At 31.9% G+C, this 19,917-nt stretch overlaps 1 protein-coding gene across 2 annotated transcripts in view; it reads right to left on the bottom strand.

Annotated features, from left to right (window-relative positions):
• LOC140439824 (uncharacterized) overlaps window positions 1–19,917 on the bottom strand; it is a 256,661-nt gene that overhangs the window by 82,109 nt on the left and 154,635 nt on the right. The gene's annotated exons all lie outside the window — the stretch shown is intronic.

The following is a 19,917-nucleotide window of genomic DNA, read 5'->3' as shown; positions in this document are numbered from 1 at the left end:
AAACTGTTGTGCCTGTTAAAATTGCAGTTAAGAATGCCAAGACGGTCAGAAATTTGTTTTCTAAGACCAAAACACCCTTGTCCCTTTTGGAAGAAGTCAATGTCATCTATCACATACCTTGTTCTGAGTGTGACTCGTGTTACATCAGTCAGACAGGGAGATTACTGAGAGAGCGTCATACGACACACCGCAGTGATATTAACCTATCCAAGCATACTTGTGCTCTTGCTCAGCATGTTATTAACACAAATCACAAAGTGGACTTCAACGAAGTCAAGATTCTTGGCAACGAACGTAATCTTGTGAAAAGGCAGTTTTTGGAAATGTGTTCGATACTGAAACACCCCAACGCTCTGAACAAGAAAACGGACATTACTAACTTGAACCAAATTTATCAGGCATTAATATTGCAGAACTAGGCTTTCTGTTTTTTACTTTAAAATTGTCTCCCATGGTGTGTTCTTGTATACATTTTCACTTTTAAATGAATTCAAATAAAATTAATTTGATACATATAATTCTTATTAATTAGTCAGTTCCAAAGTATTATGAACCTTTGACTGTGGAAGTTGAATTGAATCTGTACCTGTAGCTGACTAACCAGCTACAACTTAGACACTTATATTATGATATGAAAGGATCGATATCACTTGTTTGTTTGTTTTCTTCGAGCCATTCACTGAAAGTAAAATGATGTTTCCAAACATATGTTTCTTTCATTTAATGGTTCGTATAGACAAGTATTTCTCCTTACTTTATCATATCTTTAAATTTACCGCTCAATGCATTAGCGGTTAGTAACTCGCCTTATGTTGTCATGTTTGGACTTCAAGGACACTGCTTCTTCACGATATAGTTCGTCTATAATCTAAACATGACTGCTCGTGTCATGACCCACCTTTGACAACATATATGATTTAAGATATTCTATATAACATTACAATGTAAGGGTTTATACCCTTACTGTACACCTCCCATCGGGAAAAAAAAAAATGAAAGCAATGGAAAATCGTCGCGCTTCATTTTTCCGTCCGTCTGTTTGGTGTTAAGGTATAAATAGTCTGTTTCTCTTAAAAATAAAAAAAAATCATTTACAATAATTACTAACGCCCTAAATATTAAGTAATTATCTTTCTATTTTCACTTAGTCACATTTCACTTTACATTTTGCGCTATTGTTTAACCTGTATTTATTATTTATTTAACCAGTATACAGCTTAATATTGTTCTTATGCATTAATAAGGGTTTATTGTTTTTATTTATGATAATGTTAGTTTATGACAATAGCTTGTCTCCTTATTTATATATGACTGTGCCTGTTTTGGCATCATATCTTCTTTTACTGATTTGTTTTGAACTTGTTAGCGTCTCTCTGGCCTATTTTATTGCTGTTTGCAGTCTGTATCTCAGCTCTAAGGGGTAATCGTCAAAATTGTATAGCGGTTCCATCTCGTTCTGTACATTTGTCGGCATTCTATAGGTTTTTCCGAATACCAATTCAAACGGCGTGTAATCTGTTGCTGAATGTACCAAACTGTTGTATGCAACGCAATAGTATTGTACTCACGAGCTCCAACTTGTCGGGAATTTTGACAGTTGTATTCTCAGATACGCACTTAAATGCTTATGAGTATTCTCTTAAGCTCCAATTGTCTCGTGAGTTGTGGTGATATGTTGTGGAGTTTAGTTGCTCTATTTGCAGCAATGCGCATGTTTACTTCATACTCCATACCTCAAAATAAAATTTTTTACTAATGGTTTGGTTACTCGGCTTCTTTATTTTTTACTACGCATCCTTCTATGTATTTGCTTGATTCGCATTTTAACGTCAATATGTATCTGTTCCCATTGTCATCCACCTCGAGTGGGCCTACCAGGTCTATGAATATCGTGTCAAATGCGGTGATGGCTGTCAATGTGATATTCATTTGTCTGTTTCTTTTCGAGTGCTTATGTCTTTAGCAGTCATCGCATTGTTTTGCATATTCTTCGATATCTCTTCGTAATCCGTTCCAGAAATAGTATTTCCGTACATTTATGTACATCCTATTTATTGTACAGGCTTATGTCCTTTATAGTTTCTCTTAGCTGGTTGTCGATGCTCCTGGAAATCGTCTTTACAGCAAAAATAAGGCGATTATGAAAGCTAGGGAAATGCTATCACTCCTAATATCTCTGAAATTGATATGTTGTTACCTTTCTCGTTATTTTCGTTATTAGCTGTGGTGTCTCCGTTATCTCCCACCTGGTTTATGAATATTTGTTCCTCCTATGCCTTGTTCAAGTTATTTCCCATTCTTATTATTCTTTTTGCAGGTTCTAAACGGAACAAAGGGCTGTCAGGATCGCCTTGTCACGTTGGTCCTTAAGGGATAAAAGGACCAACTCTCGAACTCAAGACAATCACTAACTTTTCACTATATGTTATTTAAATTTATACACGTACATTATTACAGGTCTATGAGGAGTTTGTTACGATATGTACACATCTCGAACAATAAATATATAATAATCATCCAATAATAAATCTCTGTCACGTGTTATAATATATTCTCTCAGGGTTACCCTATCGAACTTTGAATCTACGTGATATAAGTCAGGGCCAAGATTTCTTATGGCAAGACTGTGTATAAAAAATATGTGTATGTAATTCAAACATAACTGCTCGCACTATGACCCACTTTTGATAACATATATAATTTAAGATATTCTATATACCATTACAATGTAAGGGTTTATACCCTTACTATACAATAGGATAATTGAGGTTAACTGATTGACAATTTGTTTTGGTCATTGACAATTAAATCGGCGTCAAGATTTCTAGTTCTTGTGTTTGTGTAAGTCGCCATGAATTTGGTTTTATTTTGATTTTTACGTAATCCCATTTGTTCTGCTGCTGCTACTAACTCGGTAAGGATTTCATTGGTTTTCGCATTGAATCTTGTTTTAATGTCCAGATCGTCAGCATATGCTAGAGTTTGTACTAATCTTTTAAACATAGTACCCCTGCTATCTAAATCTGCGTCTCGTACGACTGTCTCAAAGGCTATGTTAAAAAGCTGACACGCCAGCGCGTCTCCCTGACTTAACCAGCTATGAATTTCAAATAGTGTTGACGAGTGATTCTGAATTTTTACTGCTGATTGAATCTTGACCATTGTCACTTTTATTATGCATATGAGTTTGTTTGAGTTCTTAACTCGTTCATATCGTTATAGCTACTTAGACTTATCACACTCTGATATGCCGCTTTAAAATCGAAAAAAGATGTCGATAGTAGATACTTCAAACAAGTAGTGTAAAAATTTGGTTAATAGTTAAACGTCCACAACTGAAACCAGCTTGACATTTGACGATATCTTGGATGCTGTATTTAGGAGAGTTATTCTGCGGTAATTGTTGCTTTCTAGTTGGTTCACCTTTTTGTGTAACGGGCATATTAAGTCTAAGCCTAAGTTCCTCAGGTATTTGCTCCTCAGACCAATTTTACAATCTATTTTTTGCATCTCATTGGTGATCTGATCTTTATTGATATTTTTTCTTCTTCTATCCAGAGGAGTTTCAAAAATTTCTCAATTCGATAATCCAATTCTATATTGTTGGTAGCTTCCCTTTCCAACAATATCGAAAGGTTCTATTCATTGCAGCAGGATATTCTCTTTATTGGCAGACAAGTTGTCATCCTTGCTAGATCCTTGCAAGTCCAATTCATGTAAGTAGTATGTACGTATAATTTCACATATAAATAGTGTATGTATCTAAATTACTTTTAAATTGAGAGCGAAAGCTCAAACAAAATAACCAAAAATTTAGACAAAAAATGTTATTTAAAATCTTACAATATACAAATATAAAATCGCAAACCGAAGTTATTATTATATAGAAGGTTTCATAGAATATAACAAAGTAGTTTGACGACTTAAAAGATTTTTACCTTTCTCAAAATATTCTCATAGCATGCTAATATTTTTTTTTATTCCTTCTCGTATATAATTTTAAATTTATTCCCCTAAAGAAATCCATAGCTACTTCAAATGCATTACCAATTTTATCAGACTCTGGCGTCGATTGCACCTGTGTGTCAGTGATGAAGAAGAGGACATAGATTTTCCCAGACGCCATTTAACATTTTTTTTGGAAAATTTTTTTCCAGGTTAGTTTAATAATTCTCGCTGTATTTTAAACGTTTAATTGTTTCCAAAAGTCCTTAACAGAGTTCGTTGTAACTTATCGTCTGGTGTAATAAGCTTTAAATGCTTTAATGACCCATGATTCATCTGCTAAAGTTAGCTTGTGGTATTAGGTGGTAAAAATTTAACTTTTAGATGAGGATCAAAACTGCATAGTTAAAGTTGCAGGAGGTTTACTTGGTGCATCGTCGATGATTAGAATTAAATGGATTTTGTTGGGATGGATCCAAAAGCGTTTTATGGGATGATTACAACCAAAAGTTTTAAATATTTTTGATTTTTTTATTTGTATTTACATAACGAATATTGTTATATATATATATATATTAACAAAAACTCCAGAAATAATTGGGTAAGCAGCTGGTATAAAAGCCAAGTGTACTTTTGTCAACGTATCATTATTTCTTTTTTTAGTTCTCTCTAACATTATCAGATGATTGCTACAATAATACTAGTTATAAACATAGTGAGAATTTGGGCAATAATAAACCTTATCACTTACTTGGCTGTGAATGTGGTAAAATGATTTAATCTGTAGGTATAACATTATCTCTGGTCTCTGTATTAATACACAACAATTCCTTGATAATAATAAAACTTACACGATACCACTTTAAAATTTTAATTTAGACACGGGATTTAAACTATAATATTTTGTAGATGTCATCATATACAAATCATAGTACTGTCACGTAAATATCTCCTTTTGTGAACATATTCTGACAATAACTGATCACTGTCAAATATTGCTAGAAAATTTATAATTTAGATAATCTAAACTAACCTAACCTAATTTAGAACTTTATTTTTCTTTTATGGTGTTATTAATAAATCCATGACATTAGTTGCCAAAATAGCACTGATTTTTGCATCCTTTGGTGTTCCAAAACCCTGTAGAAAGTATTTATGATTAAATGTTTTTTTAACAGACTTGTACACGTACAGGCCTCTAAATAAACATTACTTAAAAGTGAGAGCACATCCTGCCTGACAAGACCATAAACCTGAGGTAATACTAAGCCATTAAGGTTTAATATCAATTAATCTTTTACAAAATACTCATTATCCCGATTATAAGCAGATGGTAAAAAATCTGTAACAAAATTGCCAAACTCCCAGTGGGTGCCCAAATTGTTCTCATTGACAAAGTTGGTTTAGCAATGAGAATACCTAGGTGATAAACTGTTGTCTGAGATTAATTTTTTATTAGTGATCTCATAAATTTTTTAGTACCACAGCTAAACCATTTGAATTCACAAATATATCAGATTTAATTTCAACCTACAAATTACATAATATTAATATTGTATGTAACTTTGGATACTTGTTCTTTTGTTGTAGTTTTGTTCCATAGTAATAAATACTTGTTTTTAAACCCCTTTAAATAAAATTTTGTTTCAATTTAATTTTGTGCTTTTTTTCCCAAACTTTTTTACAAATTGTGTGCTGCATTGATTAACATAAAAGAAAATTTATAAAATTTATTAAAGTACTTATTAATTTAATTTTCATGTTGAAAAAACGATAAATTTTTAAATAAATTTTTCTAAAAAATTTATTCTACCGACTTAAAGTAAGAGTACCTTTTAGTTCTAGAATACCTAAAAATTTAATAATCTAGTATAATGTATAACGAATGCTTAAAAGCTAAATACAAAAAAGTTATGCATTAAAATAACCGTTAACTTACCCAAAACGGACGCCTATGACCGGTACTAGAAATTTGAAATTGATGGAATCGATTTCATTCTGGATGATAAATTATCGTACCGGTTTTTGTTTTTCTAACTAGAAGCGTTTTGGAAGTACCAAAAAAAACTAAGTACAAGGCGCCATCTTCAAAGAGCTCTAGCTCCCTTATGAAGCATTCATAAGGTCTAGGCGAATTGGGTTAAATTGTCTTAAAATTATCTGAGGAATCTCCAGTCTTCCTTTGTGTCAGAAGGGTTTCTGGACACCCTGTATATATATATATATATATATATATATATATATATATATGTATATATATTATATATATATATATATATCTATATATATATATATATATATATATATATATATATATATATATATATATATATATATATATATATATATATCATCTATTATCATTCACTACCTTTTATACCATCATTAACACCTAAATTAATACAAACACTAAAGGTTATTGACAATATAAAAATAGCAACAAAGAACATCAAAACTATTTCATCTTTATATTCCAAAACTAAATATCCTATAGACAAATTTGAAAAAACGAATTTAGTATACAGCATTAGTTGTACTTAGTGTGAGGCTGAATATGTTGGTGAGACCGGAAGAAATCTTTCAAATCGCATTGTTTCTCACAGGAGTGATTGCAGAATTAAAAAACCATCTTGTGCTTTGGCAGAGCATGTAATCGATAAAGACCATATTATGAATTTTGATAACATTAAAATTTTATGTAGTGAAAGTAATAAGTTTAAAAGGACTTTTTTAGAAATGGTTTGTATTAGCAAAAGTGATAATAATTTAAACAAAAGATCAGAAATTCAAAATCTAAGCAAAATTTATAATTATATTCTTTCTTTATGATTTATATATAAAACTTGTAAAATGTCATATTTAATTCTCCATATATCTGTTACATTTTTTCAGACATCTGTCAACGGTGAATAAATTTTCTTCTTTTTTGTTACTAAACAAAAAAGAATGTTTAAACGAAATCTTATTTTTGGCAATATAATAGTCAAAAATAAAAATTTTAAGTTGGCATTTATGACATTGAGGCTTATTTGTAATTGGTTGCTATTTTAACTTATTTATAAATTCAATTATTTTTGTATTAAAAAAATGTTTTCAAAATTATACTAAAAATTTTCAGAGAAGCATTTATTAGATTAGGACATTTTTATATTAATTATTTTGAAGATGTATTAGCAGCAATTTTTATTTACTAAACTAATTTTTATTTGGTAAGTTAACAAAAATTGTTTTTTCTTTCTAGTTCAACCTTGTAAGATATTTTGTCTTTTTTAGCTCTTGATAATAATTGTAAACACAATTGAAAGCTCGAGATATAAAAAAATAGTTAACCAATAGCCCTTTTATTGACTCCAACCCATCCAAAACAGTATATATATATATATATATATATATATATATATATATATATATATATATATATATATATATATATATATAAGGGGGGTTGAGGTTAATTGGGTATACAGCTGATTGAAAGCCAAGTGTACTCTGTTTAACAATTCATTATATTTCGCCAATTTTCATTAGCATCATCAGATGAGAGCTACAATTATTTAAAACATGGTAAAATACAATTTAATAATAGTTTGTTGTTTATATACTCAATTAAGTAAGTATATAAACAACAAACTGTTATTAAATTGTATTTTACCATGTTTTAAATAATTGTAGCTCTCATCTGATGATGCCAATGAAAATTGGCGAAATATAATGAATTGTTAAACAGAGTACACTTGGCTTTCAATCAGCTGTATACCCAATTAACCTTAACCCCCCTTTTTCATCTACCAGTTCAGCTGTTATTTTAGAGGATATATATATATATATATATATATATATATATATATATATATATATATATATATACATATAAGGTTTTGGTACCGCATTATATTAACCATTGCAATAAACTACGCTCTAATACCAATCAAATTTAAGAATTTGAAATATTTTTTCCACAATATTCTTAAGTAAATGCTTCATTGTTCAGTAAATACCTAGAAAGATCTAATAACTTGTTTTTATAACGTCATAATCAGAATAATTTAAAGACAAATGAAGCTGAAATTCCCGTCTTGTAACTGTAATCAAATTATGCGTTAATTATAATAATTTATTTCTATGTTGGGTTATACTATAATAATAATCCAAGGCTTTAATTATGATAAAATTAAATAAACCATTATGATTTCTTAAATAATATTCCAAAAAATACCTTTAAAACAATAAAGATTTTAAAAAATACTGAGAATACCTTTGTCTAGAATTCTTTGTATTTGACAGTCTTTTGCGCAGCCTCTACAAAATAGTTTTCAAAAAAAGCATCAGCTCTTGGATTAATACTTTATGTTAAATGTTTTAAAGAAATAAGACAGATAACAAAATGTTTATTTAAAACAAAGAACTTCTCATTTTAGGAAATGTATTGATAAATTCAGTGGAAAACACATCATTGGATAACAATCAAAATAATGTTTTTAGTTAAACAGGCATATAAAAGCGGCTTGTAAAATGAAACTGTCAGTCATATATTAATATCTATATCACAATGTATACCAAAATTCTAGTTATATTTGCATTAGTGGCAATATTTGCATTAACAGATGGGAGAGTAACCCACTGCGACAGATGGAGAGGTGATGCTGAGTTTCGTTGTGCCAAAGACGATTATCGTGCAGACAGCATTGCCGTTCGCAACAGAGCCGGAACTAGTATATCCTTTAAAGTGGGAAAATGGTTATCCCGTTGTGGACGACCTGGACAGAATTACTCAGATCAGGAATACCATTTAGGGCCAGGCGAAAACATTAACATTGACTTCAGCGAAGTTGGTTCTGGATCGTGTAATGAGCTATTCATTTACCAGTGTAGAATCGATAACCGAGATGCCAATTGTCTTGATACAGTAACTGCTTCACCAAATATATAAGGGTATCGTTAATGACCTTTATTTAAATGTAACTATTTATTTTTTTATTTAAATATAATATTTATTTTTATACTAAGTTAAGTGTAATTTATCTTTATTACCCCTTTAATATAAGTACACTATTCGTTTGTTATATCTTTGGAAGATGTATTTGTTTTACAAAGGCTTGCCAACGTAGAAGCCCAAGACATTTTAGACGATTCAGAAAATGCACTAAACTAGACAAAGGACTACTTACAAAAAAAACACAAAAACAACGTGTTTGTTGCTTACATCAAACAAATTTATTGTACTTAATTAATATTTTTTTTAAATTTAGGCAATATAAAAAAAAAGCGACTTGGTTTAAAAAAAAATTGAAGGTTTTATGACATTATCATCAATTTTTTATTTTACAATTTTCTTTTGTTACAATCTGATTAATAATTTTTCTATAAAAGACCTATTAAAAGAAATAGACTGTATTTATCCTGCTTATACACCAAATAATATCTAGAAATCTAGAAAATCTTTCTTATATGTTCACACATTTACGTTTAAGCTTAAATAAAGAAATACACGGAATAATTACAGAAGACAGGAACGACAAAAAAAATAATTGTGTTTGAAAAGAAATTAAACCAGGATTAAATCTTTGAAGAGGCAAGAAAGGAAATATAGCGAATAAGCAGAAAATTTTTAAGAGATAAATGGCACATTTCAACTGTTTGCTGTGCACTTATAATAATAATGGATAATAGGTTTAACTTGGAAAGTCTGTCTTTGCTTGTTGAATTTCTTGTAAAATTTTTAATGCGTTTTAATACTAAAAAACTTCATTCGACTGATTCACTTGTTTTGTACACCAGTAGTGTTTTAAACACTACTGGTTTAAATAAGGTTCTTTGTGACGTCAAGGTCAACCTGTGTGAATTATTACTGACCATTCCAGCAACAAGTGCATCAATCGAATGAAGTTTTTTAGTATTAAAACGCACTAAAAATTTTACAATATAATAATAATGTCCTAGATACGCAATTATCTTGTTATAAATAAGAATGAAATAAATTCTCTGATCTTACCGGAAACTAACAAATTCATGCATAAACCATAGTACAACGAAGTGCTAGAAAATTATGAAATCTTCACAGAACTACAAATATAGAGAAGGTAACGTATAGGTAAAACAAACACTCCTGACCATGGAGCTGCGCGAAGGCGGAGTCAAATTCACGTAAAGGCAGAAAGGTTCTATTGTAAGTGGAATTATACAGTGCACAGTACAATGCGTTTTGCATGGAAGTGGGGACTAAACCAAATTTCGTCTACTGCGCCGTGGTCAGGAGTGCTTGCACTATCTCTAACAATGAAAACCGAAAAAATTTTAAAAAAATATAAAAGCAAGATAAGCTACATAAAATAAATAAGACGATCACAAAAGCCATAAGAAAAGACGTAAACTACAAAATAGAAAAAAAAAACAAGCAACAGAGCAAAACAATTACTTCACAGTTTTGAGAAGGATCATGCAAAAAGGAAAAATAGAAATTAACAAACTAAGAAACAGGGATGGTGAAGAAACTACAAACAGAGATGAAATATTAACAATAATCGAAGAGTTCTAGACAGGTATGGTCACATGGATCAAGAAAAAAAGGTAATAATACGCAACCTCCAATTATAGTAAAATCTGGTGTACTAAACCAAGGATCAGATTTAATTCCCGATATAACAAAATCAGATATTAAAAAGGCTCTGACGAAAATGAAAACTAATCGAACTCCAGGCGAAGATAGAATAGTGTCATAAGCAATAATAATTAGAGGGGGTTTATTATTTAAACAAATTAAACTACTTTTAATATCTGTTTTTACAACGCCAATATTCCAACATACTGGAAAAACGTTACTATGATTCTACTACATAAAGCAGGAGACTACGCAAATTTAGAGAATTACAGACCAATTACCCTCCTCAGCAATCTATATTAATGTGAAGGTGCGTCAAGCAATTAATTAGCTAATTAATTAATTAATTAAATTTATTTAAATGATGCAATTAGGATTCTATCACACTATTTATTTTCTTATCTAAGGGTTTCACTCGTGCTTCAATATCTATGCTTTACATATGATAGGTAAGGTCCAAAGAATACCGGAATAATAAAAAACATATATGATATAACATTATATATTGAAATACAATTTACACTCAAATATCTTCAGTAAAAAATATCTCACACAATGATTATCAAAATTTTGTTCTACGTACGTGAACCTTCAAAAAATTAATGGTATATACAATATAAATTAAAATTTCAAATCAAAATTGTTGTTATTAATCTCCTGATCAAAATATTCCTATCTTTTCTAAAGCAACTGTTAAAAGAATGTGTTGTTAATAAAAAAAAAACTGAATGGTAAAACTATCTGATGATGAGTTGTCCAAATCCTTGTTCCTTGTAGCCTACACTATCTATTCTCAGCAGTCCCGTAGGTAATCAGCAATCTTACAACAAATTATTGCGAGCCTATCGTCTTTAATGATCTCCTTCAAATACACGTATCGTTCAAATGATAATAGCCTCTTCTCCTCTCGATAAACTGAATCTCTCGTTCCGGCCTGAACAGTGACTCTTGGAATATAAGTAGAAAAATATTACTTAACAATATTTTACTGGATCAGCTTCCGTCAGACACACTTACTACACGTAAACTCACAAACATTCCCTTCTACTGCTTACTATCTCTGGAGAACCACAGAGAACAACGACTGTTCGCCTTGAACACTTGAAAAAACAACTGATTATCTTTTCTCCCTCAAAAATCTAGCTAAGCTCTCATTTCTACATACCTATCCCAGTTTTTCCAATCTCTTCCAATCAGAGTTCGTCACACTTATATCCCCATCTACCATTTAGATAACAAACAACAATTTTACCTACAATTATAAATTTCCTAAAAACTATTAACATGCTAATCTGTTTCTACAAATTCTTAAGAAGTAAAGGAGAATTATATTTTCTAAATATTTCTATTCTATCGTCTTATTTACAGTATATCGACGTACAAGTTTGTTTGGAAAACCCGCTCGCTTTGTTCATGATTTCACTAAGCTCACTCAAATATATTTTACAAAGAAAATAATTAATGTATATCTTTAAATTTTGTTTACTACAGGTAATCCAGGATAATGGACTTTTATTTCTTCGAAATATCTTTTATAGTTTATTAGTTGAATTATTTGAATTATTATATTTTGTACTTTGAAATATATTAAAAGCAAACCAATATTATTTTTAATTTTACATAGCTTAACAACTTTCCAGGATATCTTGAAAATTTATTTAAATGGTCTATTTAGTAATTTTTAATTTTATCTTTGGCTGATAAAATTAATCATAACAACATCCCCGCCTTGTTTTGAGATACAATTTTTTTTTATAAGTACAAAAAAAATATTTTCTCTCAAACAAAAAGATTTTTCTCTTATTATCATTTTATCCTAACCTACTTCTTTTACTTTTCGTAAAGATTCAATTTTCTGGGAAGCCTGTTCTGGTCTCAAAGCTATACCTTTCTCGAGCAGCTCCGTCACCCATTTAATACTACCGCCAAATTCGCAACAATACTTTGATCCCATTTTAGGATTGTACTGCAAACTGATCTGATCTAAGTTCTCTTTAGTTTTATTCGCTACCGAATCCAGTTTAGCTGATCCTGAAAAAGCTTTCCTGTATGTTTTTTGTGAGTTTTTGTACCCGATATTTTTTTCGGTATACGCAGATGAATCAGGTATTTGAGATCCTTGTTTCTGCAAGTTTTCTACATCAAAGCTTGACCGTCAATTCGAAAAAACAAATTTACTGGCTATAACATATGATTCTAATTCCAGAATTTTTCGTTTTTGTTCTCCTAAAAGTCTTAACAATCTGTCAATCTTCTATAAATGTAAATTATTTAGGCGATCCATAAGTCTTTTTTTGTCATCAGTTTTCATTTCCAGCAACATCTGCAAATACTTCTTTTCAAATTTTACAGCTTCCAACTCGGAAATTAATTCCGTTTTCTCCATACTTCTCGCATACTTCTTCTTTAAACACCCCCGTTTCAATTATATCTTTTCCCTTTTCTTTTATCAAACATGATTTTTCTTTTTCTTCTTCGGCTGAGCTCATCTCTTCTTTTGCGGAATTCCCTATTCCTTTTTTTAATTCTGTTTTCTGCTTTTTCTTCTTTCTATGTCATAACTTCATTGTAAAATTCATTTTCACCGTTTGTTCTTTGTCTAAATCATCATTTTTTCGATTCTCATATTTTTTGTTCTTTTCCATGTTTTCTCCACATTTTATTTTTTTTTCATCCTCATTTTGTTCACATGTATTCACTGTCCATAATATTTCTTCACAAAATTCTGGATTTTCGTCCATAATTGCCATTTCTTCTCTGTCCTCATCCTTTATTTCTTCTTCTGTTTTTTTTTTTATCTTCAATTTCCATTTAGTATTTCGAGCACCACGTTTCTACTCCTTTCATTTCCCTTATGATAACTTCCTTTTCTTCCTGATTCCTTTCTGTTTTATCGTCGGTTGCCAACAATTCTTCTGTACCTTCTATTTCCTGTTTTTCTCTTGTCTTCACCTTGTTTTCCTGCTTTCTTTTCGAAGTCTTCTTCTATTTCTTCCTTCTCTTTTTCTCTTCTGATTGATTTTTTCTTGTCCTTTCGGTTTATCCTCTACAGTCAAATTGATTTCTTTATGTTTTTCCTGTTCATTTATCCTTTCAAAAATTTTTTTCCTATCTGTTTCCTTTTCTTCTTCTGTGTTGTCTGGTTCTGCTCTGATTTCCAGTTTATTTTCCGAAAAATTAATGGTGATATGTTTTTCACTCTATTAATCAATTCCCGCTATCATATCATGATTTAAATCTTCGATCACCACACATTGCATAATATAGAATTGGTTTCCCACTCTAATCCGTACTCCCAAACCTTCATTTACTGTCGGCAATTTTTTATTGTTTGCACCCACTAAAGCAACCCCAGGAATCTTACTCCACTGTTCCTGTGGTGACTTTCATATGTTTTATTTTGTGTGTTATTCCTGTTATCATAATTTTGTTGTCTAGTGTAATTGTGGAATTCTCTTGGCCCATATTCATTTGTTGATCGGGGATGTCGGTTTCTCTGGTCATAATTTGATTTATACCTTCTTTCCGGTCCATTATATTGGTCATGTTGTCTTCTGTTTCTCATTTCTCTTCTTTTCGCTTCTTTTAATTGAAGGAATTGGTACAAACTATCAATATCTTGATAGTTTCTCAAAATCACGTGATCCTCCAACGTTTCTTCGAAATGTCTGCTTATCATTTCTACCAGTTGTTCGGTAGAGTATTGGTAATCTAGATATTTTGAATTGTTATATATCTGTAAAGCATATCTTTCTTCAGATATTCCCATTTTCTCGTGATATTTTCCATTCTGTAGCTCTTGGTTGATTTCCCTCTGTTTATTTTTCCCCCAGAAATAGTTGAGTAATTTATTTTCGAAATCTGTCTAATTTTCAAACTCATCTTCTTTGCTTTCATACCATAACGCTGCTCCTTCTTTCAGATGGTTTCTAATTGTTTCTTTGCAATCGTCAAAATATCTAACATGTTGCAATTTGGTTTTCAAATTTTTAACAAACAGTACTAGGTGTGTTTTTCTAATATCCCCGCCAAATTGTATTTTCGCCTCGCTTGTTCCATGGATAAACATTTCCCTTCTTTCCCCGGAATTTTGTTCCGTCTTGATTTCCTCCATTTTTCTTTCTATTTCTCGCATGTCTTCTTGTAACGCGTTTTCAAATTTTGTTTCTAATTTCTCTAGTTCCTTTTTCTGGCAATTTTGTATCTCCTTCATTGTATTTTGGATATCTTTAATCTCTGTCTCTTGTTTTGCATTCTTTATGGTTATTTCTTCTATCTGTTGTATCAGTTCTTTCTTTATCCCCTCAACACATCCTTTAATTTCCTCTTCATAGCTTTCCAGACGCTGCTCTATATTCCTGTTATTTACTTCTATTGCTTGTCTTGTTTCCCGTTGGTTTTCTTCCATTGTTTGTTTTGTTTCTTTCATTGTTTGTGTCTGTCTATTTCATTGTTTGTGTCTATCTAATTTTACTAACATCCCTGTTTCTTTTCTTTCCTTCATTATTGTAGCATTTCCTTCTTTATCCGATGCTTCTTCAACAATTGTTTCCTCTTCTCTGTTATCCTCCTTCCTTTCTTGCATTTTGCTTTGACTCCTTGTGGTCGACATGTTGTTCCTTTTCGTTACTGTTTTTGTCCCTGCCAAATGTGAACTTTTACAATACTCTATATGTTGCAGAACACGACAAATATTTCTACCCAAATTTAATAAATTTTCACGACAAATATCAAATATGCAATCAGTAAAATGAAAATAATTTAAAATAAATATCAAATGTACGATTGGTAAAGAAAATAAAAATCAAATAATTCAATAGCAGTAAATATCAACTAACTACGATCAATCAATAAATCAAATTTTTATCCACTGGAAAAATTACTTTCAAAAATACTTTCAAATTCAAATTCCCTCAATGTTATTTTTTTATCTCTGGATCACCGGTACTTATTCCGGATCTCTTTTCCTACCATCAAATGTAAAGCTGCGATATTTTCAAGCCCCACGTTTTGGAAGCCAGTAAATGTGATATTAAAAGTCTGAGGTGCGCCAAGCAATTAATTAGCTAATTAATTAATTAATTAAATTTATTTAAATGATGCAATTATGATTCTATCACACTATTTAATTTTCTTATCTCAGAGTTTCACTCGTGCTTCAATATCTATGCTTTACATATGATAGGTAAGGTCCAAAGAATAACGGAATAATAAAAAACATATATGATACAACATTATATATTGAAATACAATTCACACTTAAATATCTTCAATAAAAAATATCTGATATAATGATTATCAAAATTGTGTTCTACGTAAGTCAACCTTCAAAAAATTAATGGTATATATAATATAAATTAAAATTTCAAATCAAAATTGTTGTTATAAATCTCCTGATCAAAATATTCTTATCTTTTCTAAAGCAATTGTAAAAAGAATGTGTTGTTAATAAAAAAACTGACGAATGGTAAAACTATCTCTCTGATGATGAGTTGTCCAAATCCTTGTTCCTTGTAGCCTACACTATCTATTCTTAGCAGTCCCCTAGGTAATCAGCAATCTTACAACAAATTATTACGAGCCTATTGTCTTTAATGATCTCCTTCAAATGCACGTATCGTTCAAATGATGCTAGCCTCTTCTCGTCTCGATAAACTGAATTTCTCGTTCCGGCCTGAACAGTGACTCTTGGAATATAGGTAAGTAGAAAAATATAACTTACTCATATAACTACACTTCCTCCATGAAAACTCACAAACATTCCCTTTTACTGCTTACTACCTCTGGAAAACCACCAGAGAACGACTGTTTGCCTTGAACACTAGAAAAAACAACTGATTATCGTTTCTCCCTCAAAAATCTAGCTAAGCTCTCATTCCTACATACTTATCCCACTTTTTCCGATCTCCTCCAATCAGAGTTCGTCAGACGTATCCCCATCTACCATTTAGATAACAAACAATAATTTTACTTACAATTATAATTTTCCTAAAAACTATTAACATGTTAATCTGTTTCTACAAATTCTTAAGAACTAAAGAAGAATTCTTCTTCTTCTTCTAATGGCGCTACAACCCTTTGTGAGTCTTGGCCTGCTTAACAATGTTCTTTCATTCTGCCCTGTCGGATACTTTCCTTCGCCACTGCCTGGTGTTTATGGTTTTAAGATCCCTCTCTACGTCGTCTATCTATCTTTTACGGGCCCTTCCTCTTGTTCTGTTTTCTTGGGGCTTCCATCTCTGGACTACTTTTACAGCTCGATTATCTGGCATTCTTTCCAGGTGACCAAGCCAGTTTAGTCTTTGTGACTTTACAAATCTGACAATATCTACGCTCTGCATTAGTTCATCCAGCTCGTGGTTCATTTTAATTCTCCACGAACTACCGCTGCATTGGGTTGGTCCAAATATCTTCCTTAGTATTTTGCGCTCAAATATTCTCAGTTGATTTTCATCAGTGGTTGACAGGATCCACGTTTCACATCCATATGTGACCACTGGTCTAATTACTGTTTTGTAGATTCTCAGCTTAGACTCACGATTCAGTAACTTACTTTTCATTAAGTCTTTGTATGCATAAAAGCACTTATTACCGCTAAGAATCCGTGCTCGTATTTCTTGACTGATGTTGTTGTTGTCATTTATTATTGAGCCTAGGTAGGGAAAAGTGGAGGCATATTTGTAGGTATGGTTGTCTACCTTCAGATTCTCATGTTCATTCGATTTTGTGCACTCCATATATTTTGTTTTGCTTTCATTTATATATAAACCAAACGTAGCAGCTTCTCGTTTCAGTTCTATAACTTTTTCTCTTAATACCCTTTTGTTGCGGCTTATTATGGCAACATCATCCGCATATGCGCATATTTGCACAGTTTTCTAACAACAGCTTCTAAAGTTAGATTAAAAAGTGTTGTTGATAAGGCATCCCCTTGTCTAACTTCATTTTTAATATCAAAGGCCTGCATCATATCTCCATCTATTCTCACCATAGCTTTGGAACCCTCCAGAGTCATTCTTATAAGTTTAACCAACTTATTGGGTATCCCTAACATAGATAGTTGCTTTAACATCTTTTGTCGATCTACTCCATCAAACGCCTGTTTGAAATCGATATACAAGTTGTAAATAGGTATGTTATATTCAACACATTTTTCATGTATACCTCTTAACATATGTATTTGGTCTATAGTTGACCTCTTTGGTCTGAAGCCACAATGGTATTCACCAATAATCTCCTCCGAAAACGATTCCAGGCGGCTGTGTATAATTCCTGATAATATCTTGTAGATGACATTTAAAACTGTTATGCCCCTATAATTTTTGCAGAGTCATTTGTCTCCCTCTTTGTACATAGGAAGTATGATTCCTACTTTCCAATCTTCTGGGATGACTTATAGTGTCCATATACGGTCGATTAGTTTATGGATACGTGTCCATAGCGCATGTCCACCATTCTTTATCAGTTCTGCAGTTATTCCATCTGTGTCAGGTGCTTTGTTATTTTTTTAGATGTTTTATGACGTTTATCGTTTCTTCCAATGTTGGTTGCTCAACTAGTTGTTCTGCTGTGTGGTGAATTATCTCTTCATCTTCGTTTTGTTATTTTTCTGGGTTTAACAGCTCTTGAAAATGCTCCTTCCACATTTTCATTATTTCCTCTTTCTCGCTGATAGTTGCCCCATTTTTGTCCTTGCAAACTGGTAATCTTGTTATGTATCCTTGGGTGCATTGCTTGATTTCCTTGTAAAATTTTCTAGCCTCTCTTCTGTTATTATAATCTGTAATTTGTTGTATTTTCTTCTTATGCCTTTCTATTCGATAGGGAATCCCTTTGTAGACATTTCTGTCTAGCTATATTTTTGCTATTTATTACATTTCTGTCTAGCTATATTTTTGCTATTTATTACTTGTTGGCAATCTTGGTCAAACCATTCCTCGTTTCTTTGGCTTGAGGTTTCACCTAATGTTTCCTTTGCCATATTTGTAATTGTCGTTTTGATGATATTCCATTCTTCTTCAATGTTCTTTTGTTCTCCTCTTTCATTTAATATTACTTTTATTTTCTACTGGTACTCATTCTTCTTTTTAGAATTTTTAAATATATATGTATTCCATTTTCTTTGTTTGGCGCCTTTTTCTTTTCTTACCATTGATATTCTTTGTTTTATCTTCGATATAACCAAGAAATGGTCCGAATCGCAATTTGCGCCTCTATATGTTCTAACATCTGTTACGGAGGTTGCCCACCGCTTAGATATTAATATGTGATCAATTTGATTAAATTTATTAGTACCAGGTATCATCCAGGTTCCTTTATGAATATTTTTATGAGGAAAACACGTACTAACAACTCTTAGTTTGTTTGCCATTGCCAACTGTGCCACTCTCATACCGTTGTTGCTGGTAATATCATGTAAACTATGCTTACCAAAGGATTCTGCATTTATTTTCTCTTTTGCCAGCTTCGCGTTCATATCACCCAGAACTATAACTGCATCTCTCTTCTGTGCGTTTTCACATTCTACTTGTAGTTGGTCATAAAATTGGTCGGTTACTAGTTCATCTGCTGCTTCTGTTGGAGCATGGATATTAATAATTGTAACATTATGACTGGAGTAAAACCCAATACTGACCTGCGGCATTTATGGTTTACCATAAAACCCACTCCAAAGTCTCCTGTCTTTCTGCTCCACAGTAGTACATACTGTATTCTTTTTTATTTATGCAACCATGCCCTTTAAATCTGATTTCTTGGAGAGCTGCTATGTCTACTTCGTACTTCAATAGTTCCTGTGCAATACTTTGCATTTTGCCTGCCTGCAGCATGGTTTGGACATTCCAGGTTCCCAGTCGCAAATCCATCATTAAGTCCTTATTCCGTAGCTTTGGTCGTTGTCCGTTGGTCCGTCCGGTTAGTTCATTGTTCGTAGCATTCGTGATAGCTGAGTTTAAGGTGAACAGGTTATCGGCCTATTGCACCCGAGTCCAGTGCCAGGGCTGATGGCTATAGCTTCTGAACAAGCTATGCTTTCTCCCTTCCTCGTCCGCCCTGACCCTACCTTCCATTGGGGTTGGTTACCCAATCTCCAATAGGGTTGCTCAGGTTTACCGGGGTTCACCCGTGTGATCAAGATCACACTTCTTGGAGGTGAGGATAGGAATTGAGTAGGAGAGGCTAGAGATATTATCTGAAAGCAACATCTTATATTGCGCCTCACTACTCCCTTGAATCCACTTTGAACTAAAGGAGAATTATATTTTCTAAATATTTCTACTCTACTGTCTTATTCACTGTATATCGACGTACAAGTTTATTTGGAAAACCCGCTCGCTTTGTTCATGATTTCACAAAGCTCACTCACGTCACTCGAA

This window comes from Diabrotica undecimpunctata, chromosome 4 (genome assembly GCF_040954645.1).
Source record: "Diabrotica undecimpunctata isolate CICGRU chromosome 4, icDiaUnde3, whole genome shotgun sequence".
NCBI lineage: Eukaryota > Metazoa > Arthropoda > Insecta > Coleoptera > Chrysomelidae > Diabrotica > Diabrotica undecimpunctata.
The sequence above is the reverse complement of the archived record's forward strand: the minus strand, read 5'-3'. Positions and strand labels throughout refer to the sequence as shown.